The sequence below is a fragment of the Trichosurus vulpecula genome, chromosome 5 (assembly GCF_011100635.1).
Source record: "Trichosurus vulpecula isolate mTriVul1 chromosome 5, mTriVul1.pri, whole genome shotgun sequence".
NCBI lineage: Eukaryota > Metazoa > Chordata > Mammalia > Diprotodontia > Phalangeridae > Trichosurus > Trichosurus vulpecula.
This window is the reverse complement of record NC_050577.1, coordinates 280,707,008-280,733,486: the sequence shown is the minus strand read 5'-3', so window position 1 is coordinate 280,733,486 and position 26,479 is coordinate 280,707,008. Positions and strand designations below refer to the sequence as shown.

Here is a 26,479-nt window from a genome sequence, read left to right as displayed (position 1 = left end):
CAGATAGTAATGTGTAAGGAATATAACGAAGGCCATTTTGAATGGACCATTGACTGCAGGGAGATGAGTAATGTACACTAAGGTTGGAAAAATACATTGGGGCCAGATTTTAAAGGGCTTTAGATTCCAAACAGAATGGGAAAAAGTGAAGTAGCATGTACTGACATTCTTTTTCATATATAGTGTTCATATAATTTAAAAATCCACTTATTGTTTATGAAACTACATTGAGAAGTATGCCAGAATTCAGTTTTTTAAATGTAGTAAAGAAAGTTGTTGTTTTGTTGTTTTGTTTTTTGGTAAAGAAAGTCCCTCACAGATTCAATTTTTTTTCAAGGAGTCTTTCATTTAATATTTTAGTGATTGATTGTCTTCCTGCACTTTGTATTGTCAACATAAAATTCTCACCTTGTATGCATTCTTCCAAGAACAGCTAAATGTTCTAATAGCTATATTAACTAAATTTATCTAATAATCAGGTGTAGTTTGGTTGGTAAGATTTTTATTATTCTTGTTCTATTAAGTACCAATGTATATTTTGATGTTATGCTACATGATTTCAGATGCCAAATCTATTGCCACTCATTCTGCAAAGGGCTGAAAAATTTCAAATCTTGGAGAGGAATATAGCAGGACACAGAAAATGAAATCTCTGTAGGCAGAGGATGTTCTTCAAGGACTAGTTGCCCAGGCCCATGGACTTTGTAATTGTGTCTCAAAAAAGCAGTATGCCTAGCCCAGGAAGATATGGACTCTTATCATGTCATGTGGACTAGACTAGCTGGGGGGTATGCCATTTGGGAATGAGTCTAGGTCAAGGACAAAAAGTGAGCAGTTTCAGAAGGAGCAACAAAGGCTGTCATGCATGATGACTGGCCAAAAGTACTGAAAGGTTGGAGTTTATTTATTTAATATTTTATTTTCCCCCAATTACATGGAAAACAATTTTAACATTCATTTTTTCAAATTTTGAGTTCCACATTTTCTCCCTCCCTCCTTTGCTTTCCCTCATTTAGAAGGCAAGCAATTTAACAAAGGTTATAACATGTGTAGTCACGCAAAACACATTTCTATGTAAGTCATTCTGTGAAAGAAAACAGACAAAAAGCAAGAAAACAAAAGAAAGTAAAGAAAAAAGATCTTTGATCTGCATTCAGGCTTTACCGGTTCTTTCTCTAGAGATGGACTGCACCTTTCATCATAAGTCCTACAGAATTGTCTTAGATCGTTGTATTGCTGAGAATAGCTAAGTTACTCATAGTAGATCATCATACAATATTGCTGTTAGCAAGTAAAATGTTCACTCCTGGTTCTGCTCATTTTACTTTGCATCAGTTCATGTAAGTTCATGTTTTTCTGAAAGCATTCTGCTGATCATTTCTTAAAGCACAATAGCATTCCATCACAATCGTATAAAACAACTTATTCAGCCTTTCCCCAATTGATGGAAATCCCCTCAATTTCCAGTTCTTTGCCACCACTAAAAGAGCTGCTACAAACATTTTTGTACACATAGGTCCTTTTCCTTTTTTTAATCTCTTTGGGATAGTACTAGTAGTAGTATTGCTTCACCAAAGGGTTTTATAACCCCTTGGGCATAGTTCCAAAATGCTCTCCAGAATGGTTGAATCAGTGTATGACTTCACCAATGCACATTAGTGTTTTAATTTTCCCTCATCCTTTCTAATATTTTCCTTTTCTGTCATATTAGCCAGACTGAGGGATATGAGGTAGTAGCATTTCTCTCATCAATAGGGATTTAGAGCATTATTTTTCATATGACTATACATAGGTTTGATTATTTTGTCTTAAAAACTACTTGTTCATACCCTTTGACCATTTATCAACTGAGGAATGCTTCTTGTTTCTATAAATAAGATTTAGTTTTTTTTCTATATGTTTGAGAAATGAAGTCTTCATCAGAGAAACTTGTAAAAAATTTTTCTTCACGGTAAAGGTTGCCAACTACGTATTTCCCTCAATTCTATTTTGCCATTTATCCTACTATCTCCTTTTATCTCATCCATTTTCTTTTTTTAAAAATTTCTATATTTAATATATTTAGTTTTCAGCATTGATTTTCACAAGAGTTCGAATTACAAATTTTCTCCCCATTTCTACACTCCCCCCCACTCCAAGATGGCATATATTCTGGTTGCCCTGTCCCCAGTCAGCCCTCCCTTCTGTCACACCACTCCCCTCCCATCCCCTTTTCCCTTCCTTTCTTGTAGGGCAAGATAAATTTCTATGCCCCATTGCCTGTGTATCTTACTTCCTAGTTCATGCAAAAACTTTGTTTTTTTGTTTTTGGACATCAGCTTTTAAAACTTTGAGTTCCAAATTCTCTCCCCTCTTCCCTTCCCACCCACCCTCCCTAAGAAGTCAAGCAATTCAACACGGGCCACATGTGTATCATTATGTATAACCCTTCAATACTCATGTTGTGAAAGACTAACTGTATTTTGCTTTTTCCTAACCTATTCCCCTTTATTGAATTTTCTCCCTTGACCCTGTCCCTTTTCGAAAGTGTTTGTTTTTGATTACCTCCACCCCCATTTGCCCTCCCTTCTATCATCCCCCCTTTTTATCTTCTTCCTCCTTCTTTCCTGTGGGGTAAGATACCCAATTGAGTATTATGGTATTCCCTCCTCAGGTCAAATCTGATGAGAGCAAGATTCACTCATTCCCCCTCACCTGACTTCTCTTCCCTTCCTACAGAACTGCTTTTTCTTGCCACTTTTATGTGAGATAATTTACCCGATTCTATCTCTCCTTTTCTCCCTCTCTCAATATATTCCTCTCATCCCTTAATTTGACTGTATTTCTTTTAGATATCTTCCCTTCATCTTCAACTCACCCTGTGCCCTCTCTCTCTCTCTCTCTCTCTCTCTCTATATATATATATATATATATATATATATATGTATATATATATGTATATATGCATACATACATATGAGTGTGTACTCATATATACATATATATACATAAACATATATATATACATAAACATACACACACACACACACAGATATATATATATATATATATATATATGCCTATTCCCTTCAGCTACCCTAATACTGAGGTCTCATGAATCATACACATCATCTTTCCATGTAGGAATGTAAACAAAACAGTTCACCTTTAGTAAGTCCCTTGCAATTTCTTTTTCTTGTTCTTTTTCTTGATTACCTTTTCATGCTTCTCTTCATTCTTGTGTTTCAAAGTCAAATTTTCTATTCATCTCTGGTCTTTTCACTGAGAAAGCTTGAAAGTCCTCTATTTTATTGAAAGTCCATATTTTGCCTTGGAGCATGATACTCAGTTTTGTTGGGTAGGTGATTCTTGGTTTTAATCCTAGCTCCATTGACCTCCAGAATATCGTATTCCAAGCCCTTTGATCTCTTAATGTAGAAGCTGCTAGATCTTGGGTTATTCTGATTATGTTTCCACAATACTCAAATTGTTTCTTTCTGGCTGCTTGAAGTATTTTCTCCGTGACCTGGGAGCTCTGGAATTTGGCAACAATATTTCTAGGAGATTTCTTTTTGGGATCTATTTGAGGAGGTGATTGATGGATTCTTTCAATTTCTATTTTGCCCTGTGGCTCTAGAATATCAGGGCAGTTCTCCTTGATAATTTCTTGAAAGATGATATCTAGGCTCTTTTTTTGATCATGGCTTTCAGGTAGTCCAATAATTTTTAAATTATCTCTCCTGGATCTCTTTTCCAGGTCAGTGGTTTTTCCAATGAGATATTTCACATTGTCTTCCATTTTTTTCATCCCTTTGGTTCTGTTTTATAATATCTTGATTTCTCATCAAGTCACTGGCTTCCACTTGCTCCAATCTAATTTTTTTTTTGATTTTTTTTTTAATGCAATTTATTTCTTTAACATATTTGGTTTTCAGCATTGATTTTCACAACAGTTTGAATTACAAATTTTCTCCCCATTTCTGCCCTCCCCCCCCACTCCAAGATGGTGTATATTCTGGTTGCCCTGTTCCCCAGTCAGCCCTCCCCTCTATCACCCCCCTCCCCTCTCATCCCCTTTTCCCTTCCTTTCTTGTAGGGCAAGATAAATTTCTACGCCCCATTGCCTGTGTATCTTATTTTTTAGTTGCATACAAAAAGTTTTTTTGTTTTTGAACATCTGATTTTAAAACTTTGAGTTCCAAATTCCCTTCCCTCTTCCCTTCCCACCCACCCTCCCTAAGAAGTTGAGCAATTCAACCTAGGCCACACATGTATTATTATGTATAACCCTTCCACAATACTCATGTTGTGAAAGGCTAACTACATTTTGCTCCTTCCCAACCCATCCCGCTTTATTGAATTTTCTCCCTTGACCCTGTCCCCTTTCCAAAGTGTTTGTTTTGATTACCTCCACCCCCATCTGTCCTCCACTCCATCATCCCCCCACCTTTTATTTTTTTTTTATCTTCCTCCCTCTTCTTTCCTGTGGGGTAAGATACCCAACTGAGTATGTATGGTATTCCCCCTCAGGCCAAATCTGATGACAGCAAGGTTCACTCATTCCCCCCTCACCTGCCCTCTCCCCTCCTCCCAAAGAACTGCTTCCTCTTGCCACCTTTATGCGAGATAATCCACCCCATTCTATCTCTCCCTATCTCCCTCTCTCAGTATGTTACTCTCTCATCCCTTAATTTCATTTTATTTCTTTTAGATATCTTCCCTTCATCCTCAACTCACCCTGTGTCTGCTCTCTCTCTTTTACATATCTATATATACACATACATACACATACATACATATACACATAGATACATACATACATACACATTCACTTATATATATACTTAAACATATATATATATATATGCATATATATATATATATATATGCATATTCCCTTCAACTACCCTAATACTGAGGTCTCATGAATCATACACATCATCTTTCCATGTAGGAATGTAAACAAAACAGTTCAACTTTAGTAAGTCCCTTACGGTTTTTCTTTCTTGTTTACCTTTTCATGCTTCTCTTGATTCTTGTGTTTGAAAGTCAAATTTTCTATTCAGTTCTGGTCTTTTCACTGAGAAAGCTTGAAAGTCCTCTATTTTATTGAAAATCCATATTTTGCCTTGGAACATGATACTCAGTTTTGCTGGGTAGGTGATTCTAGGTTTTAATCCTAGCTCCATTGACCTCCGGAATATCACATTCCAAGCCCTTCGATCTCTTAATGTAGAAGCTGCCAGATCTTGGGTTATTCTGATTGGGTTTCCACAATACTCAAATTGTTTCTTTCTGGCTGCTTGCAGTATTTTCTCCTTGATCTGGGAGCTCTGGAATTTGGCAACAATATTCCTAGGAGATTTCTTCTTGGGATCTATTTGCAGAGGCGATCGATGGATTCTTTCAAATTCTATTTTGCCCTGTGGCTCTAGAATATCAGGGCAGTTCTCCTTGATAATTTCCTGTAAGATGGTATCTAGGCTCTTTTTTTGATCATGGCTTTCAGGTAGTCCAATAATTTTTAAATTATCTCTCCTGGATCTATTTTCCAGGTCAGTGGTTTTTCCAAGGAGATATTTCACATTGTCTTCCATTTTTTTCATTCCTCTGGTTCTGTTTTATAATATCCTGATTTCTCATAAAGTCACTAGCTTCCACTTGCTCCAATCTAATTTTTAAAGTAGTATTTTCTTTAGTGGTCTTTTGGACCTCCTTTTCCATTAGGCTAATTCTGCCTTTCAAGGAATTCTTCTCCTCATTGGCTTTTTGCCATTTGAGTTAGTCTATTTTTTAAGGTGTTGTTTTCTTCAGTGTATTTTTCAGTATTTTTTTGGGTCTCCTTTAGCAAATCATTGACTTGTTTTTCATGGTTTTCTCGCATCCTTCTTATTTCTCTTCCCAATTTTTCCTCTACTTCTCTAACTTGCTTTTCCAAATCCTTTTTGAGTTCTTCTATGGTCTGGGGCCAGTTCATGTTTTTTTTGGAGGCTTTGGTTGTAGGCTCTATGACTTTGTTGTCTTCTTTAGGCTGTATGTTTTGGTCTTCTTTGTCACCAAAGAAAGAATCCAAAGTCTGAGACTGGATCTGGGCGCGTTTTCGCGTCCTGGCCATATTCCCAACCAACTAACTTGACCCTTGAGTTTTTCAGTGGGGTATGACTGCTTGTAGATTACAGAGTTCTATGTTCTACGTTTGGGGGGGAGGTGCCAGCTCTGTCAGAGCCGCACTCCTCCTTCCCCAAGGACCCCCAGTCCAGACTGGGCTCAGATCTTCGGCAGGCTGTGCACCCCTGCTGCGATCCGCCACTTAATTCCTCCCACCAGGTGGGCCTGGAGCCGGAAGTAACAACAGCTGTAGCTGCCCCACCTCCGCTGCCCCGGGGGCTGGAAGCTGAACCGGGAACTCCTTCCACTCCTGCAGCTTTTCCCACTAACCTTCTCTGCAGTCTTTGGTGTTTGTGGGTCGAGGGGTCTGGTAACTGCCGCAGCTCACATATTCAGGGCGCTAGGGCCCCCTCCGCCCGGTTTCCGGTCTGGATCGTCCACGCCGCTCAGGCTGGGCTCTGCTCCACTCCGTTCCCAGCTCCCAGCTCCCAGCTCCCAGCTCCGTGTGGAATAGAGCTCACCCAGAGACCATCCGGGCTGTCCTGGGCTGGAGCCCTGCTTCCCTCTGCTGTTCTGTGGGTTCTGCCGTTCTAGAATTGGTTCAGAGCCATTTTTATAGTTTTTTGGAGGGACTTGGGTACGGAGCTCACTCTAGTCCGTGCTTACCAGCCGCTATCTTGGCTCCGCCCCCCCTCCAATCTAATTTTTAAGGTACTATTTTCCTCAGTGGTCTTTTGGACCACCTTTTCCATTAGGCTAATTCTGCCTTTCAAGGCATTCTTCTCCTCATTGGCTTTTTGGAGCTCTTTTGCCATTTGAGTTAGTCTATTTTTTAAGGTGTTGTTTTCTTCAGTGTCTTCAGTTTTCTTCAGTTGTCTTCTTTCAGCATTTTTGTGGGTCTCCTTTAGCAAGTCATTGACTTGTTTTTCATGGTTTTCTTGCATCCTTCTCATTTCTCTTCCCAATTTTTCCTCTACTTCTCTAACTTGTTTTTGCAAATCCTTTTTGAGCTCTTCCATGGCCTGAGACCAGTTCATGTTTTTCTTGGAGGCTTTTGTTGTAGGCTCTTTGACTTTGTTGACTTCTTCTGGCTGTATGTTTTGGTCTTCTTTGTCACCAAAGAAAGATTCCAAAGTCTGAGACTGAATCTGGGTGCATTTTCACTGCCTGGCCTTTGTTCCCAACCAACTTACTTGACCCTTGAATTTTTCAGCGGGGTATGACTGCTTGTAGAGTAAGGAGTTCTATGTTCCAAGCTTGGGGGGATGCACCAGCTCTGCCACACCAGCACTCCTCCTTCTCCAAGAACCCTCAACCTGAACTGGACTTAGATCTTCAGCAGGCTCTGCACTCCTGATCTGATCTGCTACTTAATTCTTCCCACCAGGTGGGCCTGGGACCAGAAGCAACTGCAGCTGTAGTTCTGTAGCTGCCCTACCTCCACTGCCCCCAGGGTGGTGGCTGAACCGTGAACTCTATCTCCCTGTCCCCAGCAGCTTTTCCCACTAACCTTCTCTGTTGTCTTTGGTGTTTGTGGGTTGAGAAGTCTGGCAACTGCCACAGCTCACTGATTCAGGGCGCTAGGGCCCGCTCCTCCCAGCTCCTGGTCTGGCTGGTCTGTGCCGCCCATGCTGGGCTCTGCTCTGCTCCACTTCCAGCTCTGTGCAGGATAGATCTCACCCAGCAACTATCCAGGCTATCCTGGGCTGGAGCCCTGCTTCTCTCTGCTATTCTGTGGGTTCTGCAGTTCTAGAATTGGTTCAGAGCCATTTTTTATAGGTTTTTGTAGGGACTTGTCAGGGAGCTCATGCTAGTCCCTGCTTTCCAGCCACCATCTTGGCTTTGCCCCACCCCCCCGCCATCTCATCCATTTTCAAAAGTGTTTTGCTTCTGACTCTTACCGTGCCCCCTCCCCCCAACTCTCCTCCCTTCTATTAGGCCCCATTCTTTTATTGCCTTCCCTTCTTACTTTCCTGTAATGGTAAGATAGACTTCTACATCCAACTCAGTGCATATATTATTCCCTCTGTGATGAGAGTAAGGTTCACGTGTTCCCCTTCCCACTCCCTCCATTTTTCTTTACACTGTCAAATCTATTGCAGGCTTCTTTTATATTAATTTATCCCATTCATTCCCCTTCCTCCACTGCATTCTACTTTTTCATTTCTTAATTTTATTTTTTTAGATAATTATACCATCACATTCAACTCACATCTGTGCCTTCTGTCTATGTATACAACTTCTTTCGATGACTATTTTACCCTCTTGTTCTAGGATGGTTTTTCTTGATGATTTCCTGAAAGATGCTGTACAGGCTCCTTTTCTCATCATGGTTCTCAGGTATACCAATAATTCTTAAATTATCTCTCCTGGATATATTTTCCAGGTCAGTTGTGTTTCCAATGAGGTATTTTATGATTTCTTTTATTGTTTCATTCTTTTGATTTTGTTTGATTCTTGATATCTCATAGGGTCATTAGCTTCCACTTGACCAATTCTAATTCTTCACGAATTGTTTTCTTCAGTTAGCTTCTGTACTTTATTTTCCATTTTTAGCCAATTCTACTTTTTAAGTAGTTGTTTTCTTCAGTGTAATTGTTTTTCCATTTTGTCAATTACATTTTTAAATTTTTCTTCTAGCTCTCTTATTTGGCTTTTAAAATCATTCTTGAGCTCTTCCAAGAAGGCTTTTTTGGCTTGGGACCAGTTCATATTCCCCTTTGAGGTATCAGATGTGGGTATATTGCCCATGTTGTCCTCTCCTGAATTTGTGTTTTGATCTTCCCTGTCACCAAGATATTTCTCTATGATCACTGATTTTTTTTTATTCTTCTTGCTCATGTTGTTTGCCTTTTTCTGGCTTTCAAATTTGTCTCTGCTTCTGGGGCCCAGGTGCACTGTCCCAGACTTCTTGTGTGGGGGCTAGGAGCCTGATTACGGGTTTTCTGTGCTGAGGCCTCAGGGGCTAGTAGTTGGATATAGTAGTGGTCTGGTAGTTTACCTGGTGCTGAGCTGGAGGTGGTGTATGCCTAGTCTTGGTGCTTGCCTGCTCCTTCATCCTGGGGCTCAGGATCTCCCACTGGTCTGCTGAGGTGGGACTTGCTGTTGGCTTGCTGGGATGCCTCTGGTCCTGTACTGGTCCCCTTCAACCACAGCAAGAGGGACCTTTCCTGTTAATCCCCCTAGTCTCCCAAGGTAAAATACTGCTGGCCCCCATCTTTCTGCTGGCTCCACTATTCTAGGATTTTTCCTGAGGCAATATTCTCTGGGTTTTTCAAGTTCAACAAGGGAGGATGAGAGTGACTTACTGCTTACTCTGCCATCTTTGCTCTTGACAGGACAAGACTGGCAATAGGATAAGGGGGAAGGGTCTTGAATTTGAGAGGAAAATATGGTATCAAGTTGAACTGGCTTGCCATAGGATCAATATGGATCACGGAGGAGAAAGTAGCTAGCTAGTGCTGAGTTGCTGCGCTAAGAAACAATTGCATTGTGGAGGAATTGAAGGCTGTGAGTGCAGAAGAACCAGGTTTGTCGTAAAGCAGTGAGAGGTGGAATGACAACAGATTGAATCAGATAGGGGAATTTAAGAATTCATCAACATGGGAAAAGAATATTTGTGGGTGATAGTAAGATTAAGCGTATGACCATTTCTGTAGGTAGCTGAAATAGAGTAGCAGACTAGATCATGGGAAATAAGTAATGTTCTACATTCTTACTGCTGCTTCTTGCCTTTCCTGGGTTCCCTTAAGACTCAATTCAGATTCTACCTTATGTAGCAAATCTTTCCCAATTATGCTCCACAACCTGCAAGTGTTAGTGCCTTCAATATGAAATTTGAATATTTCTTGCCATTGCCCTTCTTTAGGACTGAGATGTAAATGGATCTTTTCCAGTCCAATGGCCACTGTTGTGTTTTCCAAATTTGTTGGCATATTGAGTAGAGCAATTTAACAGCATCATCTCTTAGGATTTTAAATAGCTCAGCTGGAATTCCATCACCTCCACTAGTCTTACTGTTAGCAATGCTTCCTAAAGTCCACTTGACTTCATTCTCCAGGATGTCTTGCTCTAGATCAGTAACCACACCATTGTGGTTGCTGGTGATGTTGTGATCTTTTTTGAATAGTTCTTTTGTATATTCTTGCCACCTCTTTCTTAATCTCTTCTGCTTCTGTTAAATCCCTACCATTTAAGTCTTTTATCATGGCCAATTTTCATGAAGCTTTCCCTTGATAAAGAGATCTCTTCTTTTTCCCATTCTGTTGTTTTCATCTATTTCTTTGCATTGCTCATTTAAGAAAACTTTTTTTTAATCTCTCTTTGATATTCTTCAGAATTCTGCATTGAGTTGGGTACATCTTTTCCTTTCTCTTTCCCCTTTCTTCTTTCCTCAGCTATTTGTAAAGCTCCATCAGACAGCTATTTGCTTTCATGTTCTTTTTCTTTTGAATGTTTTTGTTGCTGCCACCTGTTGGAGGTTTTTGAAAAGGCAGAGGAACTAGATACCAAATTGCCAACGTTGACTGGATTATGGAATTCCATAAAAACATCTACTTTTGCTTCATTGACTACACTGTGTGGATCACGACAAAATGTGGCAAATCCTCAATGAGATTAGAGTACCAGATGATCTTACAGAGTAACCTGTATTCGGGCCAAGAAGCAACAGTTAGAATCAAACATGGAACAAAATGATTGGTTTTAATTTTGGAAAATGAATATGACAAGGCTGTATATTGTCATCTCATTTATTTATATGCAGAGTATATAATGTGAAATGCTAGGCTGGATAAAACAAAAGCTGGAATTAAGATTACCAGGAGAAATATCAACAATCTTAGATGTGTAGATAGTACCACTTTGATGGCAAAAAGTGAAGATTTAGAAGCCTCTTGATGAGGATGAAAGAAAAGAGCATAAAAGCTAGTTTGAAGCTTAACAACAACAAGAAAAACTAAGATCTTGGCAACTGGTCTCACTGCTTCCTGGAAAATAGGGTAAGACAAAATAGAAGTAGTGTCAGATTTTATATTCTTGGGCTCAAAGATACCTGCAGATGGTGACTGCAGCCATGAAATTCAAAGACATTTGCCACTTGGAAGGAAAGCTATAGCAAATCTGGATAGTATACTAAAAAGCAGAGACATCACCTTGCCAACAAAGATCCATACAGTCAAAGCTAGAGTTGTTCCAGGAGTAACGTATGGTTATGAGAGTTGGACTATAAGGAAAGCTGAGCACTGCAAAATCAATGCTTTCAAATTGTGGATCTGGAGAAGACTTTGGAGAGTCTCTTGGACAGCAAGGAGATCAAATAAATTAGTACTTAAAAGAAATTAATTCAGCCTGTTCACTAGAAGGTCAAATACTGAAGCTGAAGCTCAAATAATTTGGTTACATAATGAGAAGATGGGGCTCATTGGAAAAGCCCCTGAGGTTGGGAAAGATTGAAGGTAAAAAGAAAAGGGGATGGCAGAGAATGACATGGTTATATAGTGTCATGGAGACAATGAACATGAAACTGGAGACTTCAAGAGATAGTAGAGAACAGACAGGCCTGATGTGCTATGGTCACATTGATCATGGGATCAAAAAGAGTTGGACATCGCTGAACAACAAATTACCAGGTTGCATGTCCCTGCCCATAAAGGATATCTTGATTGGATAATTACCTCTGCTTGCCCTTTGTTAAATTCCAGGTCCCATGAGATTCAGTTATTCTACCAATACATCTTCTTGGTCAAGGATCTCCCATTTAGAATAACAATAGTTAAGGTCATGTTTATAATAGATGGTTTAAAAACCATCTTAGTATCTTCCATTCTCCTTTTGATCTCTCTTACCACTGTCATTGCAAAAGTAGAAGGGAGACACACAAGACTGAGGACTATTTGGTAATTTTCTTTGTCCCATGGGTCGTCAAAGAATTTATTACCAAGTGGCTAGCCAACTCTATCTCTCTATAGTTAGCAAGGCTGATCCTTGGAAAGCAGAGATATTTTATTTTGGGGACCAGACTTGAAGCCTTTCCATTGTGGTGGAATCTGCCAGAATTTAAGCTCCTCTGTCATAGCCTTTGAGAACCTAGTGTGACTTTTATACCATAACGAAGCATCGAAATAGGATTTTGTGGCTATTTGGTATATAATAAGCATATAGAAAAACAAGACTACTTGATTCCTTTTCAAATCTATATTTCTTCCATGAATGGGAGCTATTTAATTCATCTGCAATGGAGTTAGGAGAAATCCTAAAGAGCAATTTGGCTAGAAAATTATAAATTAATTTATAGCTTTTTAAAAGACATTTTTATCTTTTCAAAGTTAAGATAAATGTAATAAATGTAGCTGATATGACAGCTTGTTATCCAGCTAGTTATGATAAATATAAGAAATCCCACACTTAGAAAACTCTAGCTATGCAATGGGCTCATCTGGAAGAGAAAAAATAACTAATATTTGATTTTAATATCCAGTGAAATGATATGAAAAATTATTTGTATAATGAATACACCTTTTACAATGCATGACACCTAAATATTTGTAGCTAAGATACTGTGGTCTAATTTTGGTAAAAATAAAATCTAAATTGTTATTCACACAAATTTAGACCTTAGTCTAAATTTCAAGAAACCAATATAAATTACAAATGTAATCCTTTCACCCTAACAAGTGTTTTGCATTCATAGTTATAAAAAAGGTGGTACATTCTCACTTACAATAATTGGTTCCTATATTGGTTGTTTCTGTTTTTTTAAGCAAAAAGGAAAATGGAAACAACAGTTTTCTTTATAAAATAGTTCTGGCAAGAAGATGCAAAGAAGGAATACAAAGTTACATATAGACAAATCATTCTATTCACATAACTAAATATGCATGCCAACTAAGTTTGCCAAAAAAGGCCCCCGAAATTGTGGTTAACGTTACAATGGAAAAAGCTGGTCCAAGATCTTATAATAGTTTCCTCAAAATGAAATACAGATGTAATAAAGCAGGGCATCTGACAGATGCAGAAAACAAAACATATATCCCCCTGCTTGGGAATGTCAAGTGTATATGCAATACATTTCTATTCTTAACAAGCTTATTTACTTAGCTTCATGTCTAGGATACTTAAAAACAAGAACAAAGATGACATTATGTGGCAAATGAAGAGGCAAAAACATAGGTGGCAACTAAAGAAAAAGATCAATGAAATTCAGCAGCGTACTAAATGGGAATTCTGTGAGGACAAATGAAGTTAGGTAACAAATTTTCATGTTCACAAAGTTCACAAGTTGAGAACTGGATTTTGGAAAACATTTTAGATAGTCAATACTGAGATACAACAAAATATAAAATATTTTTAAGTTTTTAAAGTATTTAAATATTTAACAATAGTTTGATTTTCTCTTACTAATTAAGATTGAGTAACATGTCAAGTCAGTTAAGTGCTCTACTTGCCCATGCCTGTGGGGGTCTGTAGGAGGGGGGAGAAGGGAACATGTTGGTTTTTTTTTTAAGAAACAACAGTGTAACTTGTTAAAGATTCAGATTGGCATCAGTGAGAACTGAATGACCTTCAACTTCCTTTTACTCTAAGGAAGAAGGGTATAAGATATCTTAACTCTGATAATTATGAAGAATTCAAGTATCGTAAATCTCCCTATACATGTATTAATTAATCAGTGTTACAAAAAAGAAATGTAGAACAGTCTTTAATATAAAAACCTGTGATCATCTATCCCAAGAAGTGATCATCCACCTTCTACTTGAAGACTTCTATCCATTACTGCTCAAAATAATCTATTTCATAGTTGAACAGTTCTAGACCAATCTACTGCAATTTTGACCCACTCTTCCTTGGGGTCTAAACGAGACAGTTTAAACACTCTTCAATTAAACAGCTCTAGATATACTTAAAAATAGCTATTACAGGAGGCAGCTAGGTGGCACAGTGAGTAGAGGACTGGCCCTGGAGTCAGGATGATCTGAGTTCAAGTCCAACCTCAGACACTTGACACACTTACTAGCTGCGTGACCTTGGGCAAGTCATTTAACCCCAAATGACTACCTTCCCCCCTCTAAAAAACAGCTATTATGTTCCCCCTTCCCCCAGCTTTCAACACACGCTCATATAGTGTGGTCTCCTGTTCTCTTACTAACATGGCCATCCTCTTCTGGAAACAATTATAGTTGTTTAAACTTTTCCCAGAAACCAATTATTACATCTACACAATATGTCTAGATGTGGTCTGAGGGGAGCAAAGTAGAGTGGGACAATCACCTCTTTCATATTTGTCTCTTAATGTAGCCTAAGAATATAATAGGTTTTTTGATCACTATGTCAGACTGTCGACCAATACTGAACTTGCAGTCTACTAAAACCTTAAACTATTTCTTATACAAATTGTTACCTAGTCACACCTTCCCTAACCTGTATCTGTACAGTTGATTCCTAAAACCAAAGTTTAGGACTTTACATTTGTCTCAGTGAAATTTCATCTTATTAGATTTGGCACAGCATTCTATGTTACTGAGATATTTTTGGATCCTGGATACCCCCTAGCTTCTTGTCGTATGAGGATTTAATAAGTTTGACATATCTATATTTATGCTGATATTCATTTGAAAATCCATAATTGAGAGGCCCACCATCACATATCTAGCTCTTATAGAATAGGATCTGATTTCTATAAATATATTCATTATAACAAAACTCCATGGATGTTGTATTGAAATGTGAAATAATTTACTATTTTGTGTTTAACAATGGTGAGTTTCCTGCCAAAAGAAACAATTTTACAATATTTCCTGAAGCCAATGAAATATTAAATAACTATAAATAAACATTAGAATAATCAAGTTTTGGAATATTAGAAGTGGAATGATCCTTACAGATTATGAAGTCTAACTTAATCATTTTAAAGGGAGGAAATTCACTCATTAGTTTAATAGTTTAAAACAATATTAAAAGAATAAAAATTAAAAATTAGGCATCCACTTTTTAAAAAGCTCATATGTATGTGTGTATATATGCATAATATATGCATATACATACTTGATTTAAAAAAATCTACCTCCTCATTGTCCTTCAATCCTTTCCCTTCCCTTAACTGAAAACAAAAGAAAAATAAAACCCCTAGTGGAAATATGCAGTGAAGCAGAACAAATTTCTCTTTTGGCCATGTCCAAAAATATATATATCTCATTGTGTATTCAGTCTTTCATTTCTCAGGGGGTAGAAGTATGTTTCATCACTAGTCCAATGGAATCACAGTTGGTCATCGCACTGATCAGTTTCTCTTCCTTTAAAAGTTATTTGTCTTTAGCATATTGTTGTTATTGAATTAATTGTTCTCCTGGTTCTGTTCACTTCACTAACCATCAGTTTATTCAAGTCTTCCCAGGTTTCTCTGAAGCCATCTGCTTCATCATTTTTTATACCACAATAGTATCTTACTACATTTATATACAATAACTTGTTCAACCATTCCTCAATTTATGGGCACACTCTCAGATTTCATTTTGTGCTGCCTCAAAAAGTACTATAAATATTTTTGTACATCCTTAATGTTTATTTTTGCTTTGGACAAATCTTCACTTTATTGAGTTATTTGTATTTCTGTACCCAACTGTGTATATATTCTTCTCTCCTTTGACCAGTTCAGATGAGAGTGAAGTTGAAGTCCTCACCCAATCCTCTCCCCTTGTTTGTATAGATGTTCACTTGTATACTCTGATTATGTGAAATAATTTTCCCTAATATTTTTCCTTTGCTCCTTAACCTGTGAATTCTTCTTCCCCTTTCTTTATAATCTCTCATAATCATCAAGATATATGTTTCAACAACCCGGCTAGCAGCTGCTGTGGGGGTGTAAAACCAATAACAACCAGCTCACAGAATGCTGCAAGCCCAGGTTCTTTTGATCTGCTTTACTAAGGAAAGCAGCGTTAAGGGGTTAACAATCTTACTTTAATCCAGCATACAAATATCATTCACTTAGTCCAGGGGAAAAAGCCAGCACCCTGAACTTCAGAGCAAATACAAACAAATTACAAACATCACCAGACAGACCTGATTCAAATCCCAATACATAGTTACCAGAGTTTAACAAAGTCCCAACATCCAGGTTGTTAGCTGTTAGCTACAGCTGCCTGGAGTCTCCGTATCAGTGAGCCACCAAGAGTGAGAGCCATGAGCAAATAGCTCTGTCTTCTCTTTTTATACAGTTTCAGACGTCATCTGAATGACCAGAACTTAGGCTCTTTCGATTGGCTCTGGTGTTAGCACCTCCCTTCATGGGCCCCACCTTAGTTACCAATTCATACCCATAGGTTTAGCACCTAGTAAGGGTTTGGGCCTGGGGCTTAGCATCTAGTAAGACTCAATGAAAGACACTGAATTAATCAAAAGAAACAAAAGCCAAACTCTTCAAGGATCCCCAATACAATATAACAAAACCACTTTCAGGCTTTCTGTCTACTTAGATTCCCTCTCTGACCACCGATGATAGGGGTCAGAGGAGACACAAGTATCATTTCCCCATTTTTAAATATAAGCTGTTTATCCTTAGTCCCTTATCATTGTTCCTGTTTATCTTTCATTGTTTCTACCAAGTCATGTATTTGAACTTCAAAGTTTCTACACAGCTGTGGTCTTTTCATAAGAAATACTTTTAAATCCTCTATTGCCTTAAAGATATTTTCCTCCTTATAGCACTATACTCAGTTTTGTGGGATGAGTTATTCTTTGCTGCAAGCCTATATCCTTTGCTTTCTGGAATATTGTATTCCAAGTTCTCTGCTCTTGCCTGATGGTGGCTGGTAAATCATGTGTGATCTCGAGTATGACCCACTCCTTAGTGCTTTAATTCTTTCCTCCTGGATGCTTTTGAGCATTTTTCTTTGACCTGGAGTTCTGAATTTTGGCTATGGTGTCCCTGGGAGTTTTCATTTGGGGTTTCTTTCAGGAGGCCATTGGTAGAGTCTTTCTTTGCTCTTGCTTTGCTCTCTTGCTCTACAAGATCTTGGCACATTTCTTTAAATATAATGTCTAGGCTTTTTTCAGTAATGGCATATGGATAGTCCATTGATTCTTATTTTTCCCCCCTTGATTTGTTTACCAGGTCAGTTGATTTTGCCTTACAATTTCTTCTAATTTTTTTCAGCCTTTTTGCTTTGTTTTAATGTTTCTGGTTATCTCATGAAGTCATTGGCTTCTATTTTGTCCACTGTAATTTTCAGGAAGCTTTTGCTTGGATAAAATATCTCTTGGGTTAATCTGTTAATTCCCTTTCCAATTCTTTCCTCCACAAGTCTCATTTCTTTTCCATTTTTCCTCTATCACCCCCATTTCATTTGTAAATAAATTTAAAATTTCTTAAAAGTTCTTGCTTCATCTCTTCAGGAATTTTCACTGAATTTGTGCCCAACCTGTTTTTCTCTGAAGCTTTATTTCTAGTTGCTCTGGAGTCATTCTCTTCTTCTAGATTTATGTCATGAGCATTCCTACCCTCATAATAGATGCTTTTGTTGGGAATCTTTTCAATTTTTTTTTTCATTCTTTCAGCCTACTTCCTGACTTTGGACTTGATATTAGGGATAAGCTTTGTCACATTTCTGGAGGCAATGTCTAAGTTGGTTCTGCTTTTTTGAGTATTGATTGTTGCATTATTCCAGAATCTCAAGAACAGCTCAGGCAGAGGACCTGCAAGCTTTTGATGCTCCCAAACCGGTCTGATCCAAAGTAAAGTCTGATCATTTCTCCCATAGTCTGAGCTCTGCAAGTTCCTGTCATGATTTTGCGTCTGAACAACAGGAGGTTGCTGCTCCACTCAATTACTGTCAGCCAGATGAGAACTCTTCTGGTTCAGAGTTTCATAACTGAAGAGGCCCCTTTTATCAGAGATTCCTGACCTGATTATTTTTCTTCAGGCTTCAGACTGGGATAGAAGCTGGAAATGGTATCTATATTCTTGGGGTTTGAGTTATACCACTGCTGCTCACTTATGAATTTGCCCCTTTCTTTACTTATCATCTGTGGCCTCTACCCAGGAATACAACTGCCAGGGACAGATCTCAGTCTGTCCTAGGTCTGTGACTCAGTCTGGGTAGTGGGTGCCAGGTACCAGTTGGCACCTGTTCCTGTAACCTGCACATGGTGCTCTAGTATGGGTCTAACTTCCTCTTAGCTCAATGATCAGCCTCTCTCTGGGTACTGGAGTGTTTCTGCATAGTACGTTCCTCTCCAGACCCTGTCTCCAGACCTCTCAGTCTGTCTCTCTATGCAGACCTAAGCAGGACAAATGACTCAATTATGACTTTTTCTGGATTTCCCCATCTGAGAAGAAATAAGAATAAGCAAGGATCTTTTCACTTGGTCAAACTTAGGCACAGTTAAATCCACTGTACTCAGGAACAATCTACTTAATAAATTAATGAGGGTATTGATGGACATCATTAGATAAACTCTTACTGATTCAAGCAGGAAATTGGTGCTTATTTCTCCCTGGAGATGACTAATTACAGGAGTTGTGAATATACGTGTGTATATACACATGTACCTCCTAGGAGATGTGAAATAAGTGTTTCATTGTTCTTTTTCACCTCTTGTTTATTTATGTTGACAGCTATTCCCCAAATAATTAGAGCCTCCCTTCAGGGAAGTAGTTTCCTAAACCTCCTGGTTGTCTCTGTGGAACGCAAAAGTGATTATTTTTCAAGATCTGATTTCAAAGAAAATTAGTTCAAATGTACTTTTCTTTGATTCTAGAAAAGAAATATTCTATCATCACTACAGAGTGTCCTTATTTGTAAGTAAGTAAGGAATCAGATTAGGAGATTTGGGATCTAAGATGTTTTTTAAAACATGTTATTAATTGAAATTATTTTCTGACAATTCAGTTTTTATTAACATAGCAAAAAGCATCTTTAAAAATCAAAGTATGTTCTGAAACATAAGGGAAAGCAGCAAACAAATTAATAATATCTTATTTGTGAATATTAGAAATGTTCATAATATGCCAAAGTTAGAAAGTGATTCTCTAAGTGCAACATTTATGGAAACTTGCACCTGCAGAAAAGTCAGAAAAGGGATGTAATTATGAACTGTTTTAAGGAGAACAGAATTTTCCAAAGAAAACTATATTGTGTTTTGTTGTGACTGACGATATCAATAAACAAGTGGTTGGCACTGAAATTTATTTTGTGTGTTGGAGGATTCCTATTCTTGGCACTTCTATAGAAGTACCATCATCTTCTGTTTTTTCTACCCAGGCTCTGTGGATAACTTTTAACAAAGCAACCTCCTCAGCATCTGATAGTCACAAGAATTATTTGTATTTTCATGGAAGACATTTTTTATCCAAAAGTAATATTTTAATATATTTATGTGTAAATTATATATTTTCAAAATAGCCATTTTCTTTCTTTTGACATAGATAACCAATTTGCTTCAGCACTTAACAACTGATTTTAACAAAAATCAATCAAAGGAAGGCATTGCTGGAGGAAGAAAGGATTTGTACTCCACAAATTAAAGAGTAAGGAACCAAAGGCAATGACAAAGACATAGTAGAACCCAGTGGAAATGAATAAGGCTCACTGTTAATCAATCAACAAGTTTTTATTACTTGGTTGCTATGTGTGAGGCACTGGAATAGGTGCTGGTGATACAAAGAAAAAATGAAATCGTCTGGGCCTTCAAGGTTCTTATTGTTATTTTTTACCAATCAATCAACAAGCATTTATTGTCTAATATATGACAGCCATTGTCCTAAGTGCAGGAGGACAAAAGGGGAATAGTCCTCTCAAGAAGCTTACATTCTAACATGGGAAACAACATGGTCATATATAGGTATGTAAAGACATATAAAGAGATACAAGTTAACCTTGAAGTGGAAGGCACTATTTTTTTTCAGTTAGCAAAAATCTGCTTTCTTTCCTTCTGTCTTTATGTCCTTCTACACACATAATGAAAACATGTATATAGGTGTGTGTGTGTGTGTGTGTGTGTATGTGTATTTCTCATTCTGTACTCTGAGTCCTTCACCTATGTGTAAAGAGGTAGGTAGCTTTGCTTCATCATAATCCTCTGGAATCATTGTTTGTACGATGAGAGTTTCTTATCCTTTTGGCTGGTTTTCATTACTGACTTTGTTCTTTGTATACACTTTTCTCCTGGTTCTGTTCATATCACTAGGCATCCATTCACATAAATCTTCCCAGGTATTTCTGAAACTATCTCCCACAGCACAAGAGCACACCAACACATTTATGTGCTTTAGCTTGTTTAGCCATTTCCCAATTGATTGGCACTCCTTCGGATTCCCATACTTTGCTACCTCAAAAAGAACCATAAATATTTTTATACATTGTTAGGGTTTGTTTTTCTTAGGAATAATACCTACCTTCTCTGAAATTTCCCTCTATCTCTCCTACTCCCCTGCTGAATGAAATGTATCTCTATACCCAACACACTTTCTCTCTCTCTCTCTCTCTCTCTCTCTCTCTCTCTCTCTCTCTCTCTCTCTCCTTGTGAGTATGTGTGTATTTTTTCCTCTTTTGAACAGCTCAGATGAAAGTGAGGTTCAAGTGTCAGCTCTTCCTCCCACCCTTCCTCCTTGTTCATATATATATATATATATATATATATATATATATATATATATATATATATACATACACACACACACACACACACACATATATACATATATGTGTATGTATATGTATATATGTGTATATATATAAATATATATATGTGTGTGTGTGTGTGTGTATGTATATATATCAAATGTGTTGCTCTTCCTTACTCTTTCCATTCTTGTTTTAAGATCAAGGGACAACCCAACCATTTCCATGACTTCTGTATAATCAGACTCCCTTGATGATCTGAGATGATGACATAGTTCAGAGGGGACACATATATAATTGCCCCATACAAAAAAATAAGCAGTTTGTCCTTGTTTAATACTTCATCATTGTTGTTTATGTTTTCATTTTAATACTTTTCTTAACTCCAGTGTTTGAACTTCAAAGTTTCTACACAGCTCTGGAATGCTTGAAAGTCCTTTGTTTGATCAAATATCCATCCACCACCATCCTTCTTCCCCTTTCCCCATCACAAGCATTATATTAAATTTTGCTGGGTAAATAATTCTTGGCTGCTTACATCCTTTGTCTTCTGTAATATTGTATTCAACTCTGCTTCTTTACAGTGAGGACTATTAAATAGTGTGTGATTCTGATTGTGGCTTGTCAGTACTTGAATTCTTTCTTTCACACTGCTTTCATTTTTAAAATAGTTTTATTTTTTCCCAAATTACATGTCAAGACAATTTTTAGCATTCATTTTTACAAGATTTTGAGTTCCAAATTTTTTCCCTCCCTCCCCTCACCTCTTCCAAAAATGGCAGGCAATTTGACATAGGTTATACATGTGCTATCATGCAAAGCATTTCCATATTAGTCACAGTTGTGAAAGATGAAACAGATCAAAAGGAAGAAAAATGAAAAAGAATAAAGTAAGTTAAAAAAGCATGCTTTGCTCTGCATTCAGAGTCCATCAGTTCTTTATCTGGATGTGGATAGCATTTTCCTTTGAGAGTCCTTTATGCTTGTCTTGGATCACTGTGTTGCTGAGAAGAGCCAAGTCCTTCACGGTTGAACATCACACAATGTTGATGATACTGTGTACAATGTTTTCCTGGTTCTCTGTTCATTTTACTTTGCATCACTTTGTACAAGTTTTTCTGAGATTTGCCTGTTCATCATTTCTTATTTCACAATAGTATTCCATTACATTCACAGACCACAGCTTGTTCAGCCATTCCCCAATTAATGGGCATCCCTTCAATTTCCAATATTTTGCCACCACAAAAAGGGCTGCTATGAACATTTTCGCAAATATAGGTCCTTTTCTCTTTTTCATGATTTCTTTAGGATACAAACCTAGTAGTAATATTTCTGGGTTATGTACAGTTTGGTTGTGCTTCAGACATCATTCCCAGTTGCACTCCAGAATAGTTGATCAGTCCCATATCCTCTCCACCCTTTATAATTTTCATTTTTATATATTAACCAATCTGATAGGTATGAGGTAATACTTCAGAGTTGTTTTAGTTTGCATTTCTCCAATCAGCAGTGATTTAGAGCACTTCTTCATTTGCCTATAGCTAGCTTTGATTTCTTCATCTGGGAACTGCTTGTTTCTGTCTTTGATCATTTATCAATGGCCTGTATTATTATAAATTTGACTCAGTTCTGTACATAGTTAAGAAATGAGACCTTTATCAGAGACTCTTGTTGTAAAGATTGTTTTCAAGCTTTCTGTTTTTGTTCTAAATTTTGGTTGCATTGGTTTTATTTGTGCAAAAGCTTTTAAATTTAATGTAAAATTATTTATTTTACATTTTGCGCTGCTCTATTTTATTCAGTCATGAATTCTCCTTTTTCCACAGATCTGACAGGGAAACTATTCCTTGCTCTTCCAATCTTTATGGTGTCACGTTTAATGTCTAAATCAAGTATATTACATATTGCTATTACTTCATTGTCTATGATGCTTTAGATGTTGTTTCCTTCCTTAACTCTTTTAGTTAGGTCTGTTTTTGCTTTTACTCTGTCTGAAATCAGGATTGCTACTCTTGCTTTTTTTTACCTCAACTGAAGCATAAGAGATTCTGCTGAAGGTAACAGAGTGACACTGGATTGATAAACTGCAATTTCTCTAAAAAAAAAAGGTAACTGTGCTCTACAATGATTCTCCAGTTACAATGTTGATATTACTAAAGCATGGTTTCTTATACCACAGGGAGCAACTATTGAGACTAATATTTTCAAATTTTCATTCGTCTAGGTCCTAGTTTATGCATTGGTAAAATGAGGAAATATGATTATATTATCTCAAAGGCCCTTTCTGGCTTTAAATTACTTACAGGCTATTTTAAAATTTTTGCTGGATTAGTAAACAGGGACAAATACAATAACACACATGCTCAAAATTAGATAAAGAACATAATAGTAGCTTCCATTTAGGCATTAATTTATGGTTTACCAAATGTTTTCCTCACAACGTTGTGAATTATCTTGTGCAGGTAAATAGGACTTAAGAGGTGAAATGATTTACTTATGGTTACATAGATAGTAAATTATGGAGCCAGGAATCAAAGGTAGATCAATAATGTTTTCTGCTCTAGTGTTTTCCTCTTATACCATGCTGTCTCCAAAACTAATGGTTTCAGCAAAGACACAGCATTTCTGATATGAAACTATTTGGCTTCCTTGTTAAAATGAAACACATATGGGGGGACAGAGGCAAGATGGCAGCTGGAAAGCAGGGACTTGCATGAGCTCCCCCCCAGGTCCCTCCAAAAACCTATGAAAATGGCTCTGAACAAATTGTAGAGCTACAGAACCCACGAAATAACAGAGGCAAGCAGAACTGAAGCCCAGGAAAGCCTGGATGGTCTAGGGAAAGGGTCTATGGCCCAGAGCTGGGAGCAGAGCAGAGTAGAGCCCAGCATAGGACCAACCAGACCAGGAGGCGGGCAGAACAGGCCCCAGAGCTCTGAATAAGTGAGCTTTGGCAGTTACCAGACTTCTCAATCCACAAACACCAAAGACAATAGAGAAGGTTAGTGAGAAAAGCTGCGGGGACAGAGTGAAAGGAGTTCGTGGTTCGGCCACCGCCCGGGGGGCCGTGGAGGTGCTGCGGCTCTGAGGACGGAACTATAGCTGCATTTGCTTCTGACCCCAGGCTCACCTGGTGGGAGGAATTAAGTGGCAGACCAGAGCAGGAATGCAGAACCTGCTTAAGATCTGAGTCACGTTAAGGGTTGGCAATTTTCAGTTGGAGCACAGGCTCCAACCCCACTTTTCAAATTCAAGACAAGCTTTGCAATCACTTAAATCAAAACTCCATTTAAATGTTTCAAAATGGATTGGTTCTGACTTCAAACAGCATTTCTACACATATGCAGACAGAGAGACAGACAGACACACACACAATGACTATAAAGTTCTTTTGAATACAAAGATTTCTTGTATAAATACTAGTGTCCACCTGGATAGCATACGTCTGAAAATAGAAAACTCTGGAAAACTCTACTGAAAAGAAAAAGTCATTTGGATTTACTAATATCTCATATCCTCCTGAGTTTTGCAAAATGCCTGACATTTTCTTGGTGAAGGAATATACCTGATCCATCTTTGTCAAAGTTGGGAGGCCTCAACCATAACATCTCCAATTTGTAACAATGTTTATATGAGATGTCCCAGGGGAATAGGAGGCTTTTTTTCTATACCATCAAAAGAGGCACATCTGATACAAAAAACCTGATTTTTATTGCAACACAAATCCTAGAAAAACCCAAGTTAATCTTTATAAACTGGGAAAAATTATCATATAAAGGAATTGATTAAGGCCAAGCTTGATCAGATGCTGTCATAAAAGATTAAAGTGAGTGAACAAGATTAATGCTACTAAATTTGTATTTATATAATAGCTTCCTTATTAAAGTATTTTTAAAACTATGTACATACTTTAGAGCCTTCATGTGGAGATATAAGAAAGTCAAACAGTAAATATTGAGGGATTTCACTACTGTTTTAAGACTGCCAACTGCCTAGCTAGAGTTTGGTTGGAGCAACTATGTAGTACCATCAAGCAAGGACTACTGGAATTAGGATATGCTCAGAAGTCATCGATTTTTCAGAGTATCAGATCCAGAAAAAGTACATATAAGTATAAAGACATGTTATTTGTTGACTTTATAAAAAGAGTCTGATGCCATCAATTGCTAAGTACGTGTGGCTGCCCAGAAAGATTCCCTAGGATCTTAGAGTTGCTATATAGACTACTTGGATATGGTTAATTTCTCTCAACCAGTAGACTCAAGAAAGGGTAGGTAATAATCTATGTTTTGTTCTATTTCATGGAGGGAGGAGTGTTCATTTGGAGACAGGAACTAGGAATTAGAACTCAAATCCTTTGACTCTAAATCCAGTTCTCTTGCCACTTGTGCTACAGTGCTATTTTTATTTATTAGAATTATAGGAAGAAAAACTTTATTCAATTAGAGGTTCAACTCCAAGGCTAAATTATTTAAAGGTACTTTGGATGAAGTGAAAGGAGGCACTATCCAATCTTTTTTCTTTTCCCCTACAAATCTTTTCCCTTAGATATCATATCCATTCCCACAACTTAAATTATCACCTTAACATGAAATGACTCTCATATCAGTATCCTTGGTCCCTCTTTTTCCTTAGATTCAAACTTGTATTTCCAATTCGCATCACACATTTCGACCTCAATGTCCCAATTAATTAAAAAACAGTAAATCTAAAACTAAACTTATCCTCTTTTCTCTAAACCTCTTCCTCCTATCTTCCCTACATCTATTACTTCCATCACCAGCTTCCTAATTACTCAGGCTCAAAACAGTCATTTTTGTTTTTTCCATCTTCTCAGCATGTCAGAATAGACGCAGGACTTGGAATCAAAACATTTTTGTCTGAGTCCCTCTTTTTTATTAAATACATATATATGTGTACATATATATGCACATACACACATGCACATTTCTTCTTTTTATGATAATTTGAAAAATATGAACATTTAAAATATATAACATAGAACAGAAAAGAAAATATAAGCAAAACTTCAAAATTTTGTTATGTCCAGTTTTTAATGAATAATTACTAAGTTAGTAACAATGACTGTAATAATGTAAAGGAAACCAATTTTGAAAGACTTAGGAACTCTGGTCAGTGCAATGACCAATCATAACTCCAGAAGAATACTGATGAATCATTTGTCACACTTTTTGGCAGAGAAGTAATGGACTAGAAGTACAGGGTGAGACATATATTTTCAGACAAAGCAAATGAGTTAATTTGTTTTACTCTACTACACTTATCTGTTACAAGGGAGGCCTTCTATGGGGAAGGAGAGTGGAGTTTGAGGGTACTAACATCTTTCTCACATATGCCTCCTCTCTTCTCTGACACTTCTATCACTCTGGTTTTGGTCCTCATCACTCTATGCCTACACTATTGCAATAGCTTCCTGGTTGGTTTCCTGCTACAAGTCTCTCCCCAAAACAATCTATCAGCTGTCAAAATGATTTTCCCAAAACAGAGAAATGATCCTGTTATCAATCCCCTATTAAATAAACTCCTATGGCTCCTTATCCCTTTTGGATCAAATATAAACTTCTCTGTTTGCTGATCAAAGGCCTCCATAACCTATTTCCTTCTTGATTTTCCTCTCATACATTCCCTCTCCTTACCACATACTCTGTAATCCAGAGTTTTGCTGTTTCTTGCTGTTTCTAGAACATGACACTCCACCTTCCTACTCTTTATGTCTAGAATTGTTTCCCTCCTCATCCCTGCCTCCTGGTTTT

General features: G+C 37.5%; 1 protein-coding gene across 2 annotated transcripts in view; it reads right to left on the bottom strand.

Annotated features, from left to right (window-relative positions):
* Nucleotides 1-26,479, bottom strand: part of CCDC91 (coiled-coil domain containing 91) — a 543,117-nt gene that overhangs the window by 107,147 nt on the left and 409,491 nt on the right. The gene's annotated exons all lie outside the window — the stretch shown is intronic.